This window comes from Ursus arctos, unplaced genomic scaffold, assembly GCF_023065955.2.
Source record: "Ursus arctos isolate Adak ecotype North America unplaced genomic scaffold, UrsArc2.0 scaffold_5, whole genome shotgun sequence".
Classification (NCBI taxonomy): domain Eukaryota; kingdom Metazoa; phylum Chordata; class Mammalia; order Carnivora; family Ursidae; genus Ursus; species Ursus arctos.
In genome coordinates, this window is record NW_026623067.1 from 76,754,721 (window position 1) to 76,759,379 (window position 4,659).

The following is a 4,659-nucleotide window of genomic DNA, read 5'->3' on the forward strand; positions in this document are numbered from 1 at the left end:
CTATAGCAAAGGCCTCTAAACTTTTTGTTGTTGTTGTTAAAACTCCTCTATCCATAAAAATTATTTGAATACTCTAAGTTTTTTAATACATTTTATGCATTTACTACTAAAATAATATATATGTTATAAAACTTTATGCAGTTCCTTTGGAAATTTTTTATGTACTGCCTTGTGAAAAATCTTCTATTGTATTTTGAATTTTTTAAAATAGCTAATTGTGATTTATATTTTCATTGGTTTGTATATATATTTTCCTCTGAATAGATTTAAAAAACTGTTAAGATAAAAAATTAAATTATCCTCTACTTAGAACATTTTGCTTAACTATTTCTTGGACCAGAAAGACCTGGAACCTTGTCTGATTTTGCCCTATCTGTGTGATCAGCAAGCAGCAAGCCACTTAACTTCCACGAGTCCTGATTATCTCATCTGTAAAGGAAGGGCTTGGACTAGATGATTTCTAAGATTGCTCCAGCTTTATAATTTGGATGACAGGATTTGATTTGGCAAAGCTCCCAGAAGGACATTCTCTGAGTTTGAGAAGGCTGTCCTAATTTGACCATGGATGTTATGAATTTGAAAAACCTGTTTTAGAAAACTCACCAAAGACAAAAGCATACTCACTGGCTCTAGAGGCTTGGTGTCCTAAGCCATCTTTCTGTTATACTGCTCAGACCGCAGGACAGGGGTGCCACATGGATGCCACAACTCACAGCATCATAGCAGCAGGGAGCTGGCTACACATGGGAATCATGAAACTGCCAGCAAAAGCATTGTTCATAAAGAGAACTTTAGCTGAGAGCTGAGTTCAATAATCTTTAGCTCAGCATGCCAGCAGTTTGCCTTCTCACTTTCCTTGGTTGTATTATGTTAACAATCTTTATTTTCTGAGCCTTTGTGTGCTAGCCGTGGTGTTTAGAGAAATAGATGCGTAAAAAATACAAATCAAAATGTCATATCCTGTAAACATAACATAAGCTGATTATTTTAAATGTTTTCTTTACTCAAGCAGGTGGATTTAGGGCATGACGGTAATAATAAACACTCCTCTAAAGAACAGATTTTGATCAAGGAAGTCTCCAATTGGTTCCATATATAATCTTTACTCTTTTCGTTTTCCCAGGGCAAAAACTGCACAAAAGAAACAAACCACTGCTCTTGAAATATAATACCAGTGGAAAAAAACAAACAAACAAAAAACAAACAAAACCTCAAGACAAAAACTGGCCTAACAATGCAAACTAGAACTTAAATAAGATCTTACCACACCTCTGCAGCCACCCATGTCCAGTGTGTATCCTGGAAAGACTTATGACTAACCAAAGAGAGGAGAGACCATGAAAAGAGTCAGTCATGGATTTTTAATTTGTAAGTACACACTGATCCAGGGAAGACTTACAGCAAATTTTATTTCAATGCCTTTTATTGTTTTTTATCATACAATCTGTGCCTGTCAGCAACACCCTTTGATTGCTTCTTTCGCCAATCTGAAATGCTAGGAGGATCCCTGTTTAACCAGTTTTTAATAACTGTATTTCTATGCCACCCTCACCATCATTTCATTTGCTTTCAGCACCAGAGATCTTTACTCACATTATATTTAAGGACCTATTATAATATGATTAAGGGGGGTGGACAGTAATTATACAGGAAATGAAAAATCAAGAATTTTATGTTTCTGTCCCGGGTAAGGACCATAAATTACAGTTCTGCCACAGCGGCACTCTCTCCCCTGGGGTTACTGTTATGAGAACACTTGTGACAACACATTTGACATTTTGTGTAAAAGATGCTTTATATTTGTCATATGAATGTGCAGTAAGCATCGACATCTAATATGTAAGCAGAAGTAGATGTTGCAGTTAATCACAAGAGGAGATTTCCTATGAAAAATTGATAAATGTGTATTTCATGAAAATGATTGTCAGCACTACTTTAAGTAGATATTGCTGCCCTTAGTGAGGAGAATGTAGAATAAGTGCCAGTTGTTTTCATATCATGCCTCAATTTGTATGTTGAAGGTTAGGTTAATTACCCTGATTATATGATTAATGCTTAATTTGATTTAGTAGCACTAATAATTTTGCATTTTGTGACCCTCAGTTGTTTAAGCCAGCTGTTTTGCTTGCCAGGTGTGTTCAAACTGGCAAAAGTCTAGGAGCCAGCTGAAGTCTGATATAAACTTTCCTGTAGACTTAAAAAGAAAGATTCCACTGTGGTGAATATACTGTCATTTTTAAAAAATGCTAATGAAATCCCCACAGAATGTTCAGGGCTAAACAGCAGAGAGGATGTGGACCATGCTTATTCTTTACAGTCTTGGTACTTGGGAGACCCTCTGAGTCAGCACCTTCTGCTCTGTGCCTTCCTCTCCCTACCTGGGAGGGCCAGTGTGGGAGGGGCTAACCTCCCCTGTGGTGATGATGGGTGGCTTTCTTATTTTTTGGCTTTCCTTAGAATGCTAATTTCTTTCTATTAATTTGTCCTTTGTAAACTTTTTTTAAAAAGATTTTATTTAGTTTTAGAGAGAGAAAGTGCAAGAGTGGGGGGAGGCGCAGAGGGAGAGGGAAAGACAGAATCTCGAGCAGACTCCATGCTGTGCCCCAGGTGGGGCTCGATCCCACAACTCTGAGATCATGACTGAGTGAAAATCAAGAGATAGATATATAGGTGTGTGTGCGTGTGTGTGTGTGTGTGTGTGTGTGTGTGTGTGTAATATACTCATTTGATAAAATGTATTGAGTACCTTTACGTACAAGGTATGTAGAAGGTAGAATAATAAGTATCAGTTCTTTGCTCACAGACATGTTGGGAGATGAGACATAGTCACATATAAATTTAATATAAGGTAGAGAATATCAAAAGGAAAGAACTGAAATACTCTTTCCTATATAGGTTAAAATGAAGCTATATTCAGGATGCAAGTTCATTTTGGCTCCAGTCTGGATAATTGGTCTGGCTAGACCATCATCTAGCAGAATTTGAAACAACAGAACCCATGAGGAGTAAGATTTGCTGGAGGAGGTATTGCAAGGTAAGATCAGGAAGATGATGGACCTACTGACTACCGCTTTGTTCTGTGCAATGAGGACACAGAAGAGAACAGAAAGAAATGGTTTCCGACAGTCTGGAAGTTGTTTTAAGGAAGAGCATGATCAACCAGAAAACAGAAAGAGGGTGTGCAGAAAAATAGAAGGAAGGAAGAAAGGAAGGAAGGAACCAACCTGTTCCTGGTTACCGTCATGTCTTGGGTTGGCCAATAATGTGAACAAATGTCATAAGCCTGGATCTGACATTTTCCATTTTTCTCTCTCTTTTTGCACTGAGTCTGTCAGTTGGAAGTACCGAGTATTGTACTGGCAAATAGATCCTGGAATGGTCGTGGACTGGCGTGAGGAAGGCTGATGGAGCCTTGGTAGTGGCTGGGACATGAAAATTGGGATTTCTGGGAAGAGATGTAGAGGTGGTTCTGTACTGAAGTTGCTGGCATTTAGTGGTTATAAATATTCTGATTCTGAGAAGATTGGAAGTGGCTGAGGAGAAAGGGACAGCTCTGAGAGGGCTCAGGCAAGTGGGTGATAGGAGAGGAGAAACTGCTAGTGGAGATCTTGACAACTCAGCAGATTCCTCAGTCTTTTTTCCCACCAACTAAAGAGACATTGTCTTTGGGTTGGTGGTAAGGGAAGACAAATGAAATGAAGAGGGAGGATAGAGCAGAAACCTGAGCCACAGCTGGGCTGAGTTCCCTGTTTCCTGGGGAGGGTGTGTGTGTGTGTGTGTGTGTGTGTGATGGCAGGGGTAGAGATGGACTAAATCTATGTGGAAATGTATGATGAATGTTAAAGAGGGGTGCCTGAGTATCTCAGTCAGTTAAGAGTCTGCCTTTGGCTCAGGTCGTGATTCCAGGGTCCTGGGATAGAGTGCTGCATCAGGCTCCTTGCTCAGTGGGGCGCCTGCTTCTCCCTGTTCCTTTGCTGCTCTCCCTGCTTGTGCTCTCTCTCTGTCTGTCAAATAAATAAATAAATAAATAAATAAATAAATAAATAAATAAATAAAATCTTTAAAAAAAGTTAAAGAATTACATAATGTAAGAATCAATTTTGTGGGTTGTTTCCGTTTATGCCTCAGGTCTGCTCTCCAGTCCTACTTCCCTTCCTTCCTTCCATCCCTTTTCTTCTTCTTTCAAGATTTTATTTAAAGCCAAGTTAGTTAACATGGAGTGTAGTATTAGTTTCAGGGATAGAATTTAGTGATTCAACATTTGCATTACATCAAGTGCCCCCCTTAATATTCATCACACAGTTATCCCATGCCCCACCCACCTCCCCTCCGACAACCCTCAGTTTATTCCCTATAATTCAGAGTCTCTTATGGTTTATCTCCCTCTTTGTTTTTATCTTATTTTTCTTTCTACTTCCCTATGTTCATCTGTTTTGTTTCTTAAATTCCATGTATCAGTGAAATCATATGGTATTTGTTTTTTTCTGACTGACTTATTTTGCTTAGCGTAATACACTCTCGTTCCATCCACATTATTGTGATATTGTGATATTCCTGCATATATATCTATATATCTATATCTATATACACATATACATACCATATCTTCTTTATCCATTCATCTGTCAATGGACATCTGGGCTCCTTCCATAGTTTGGC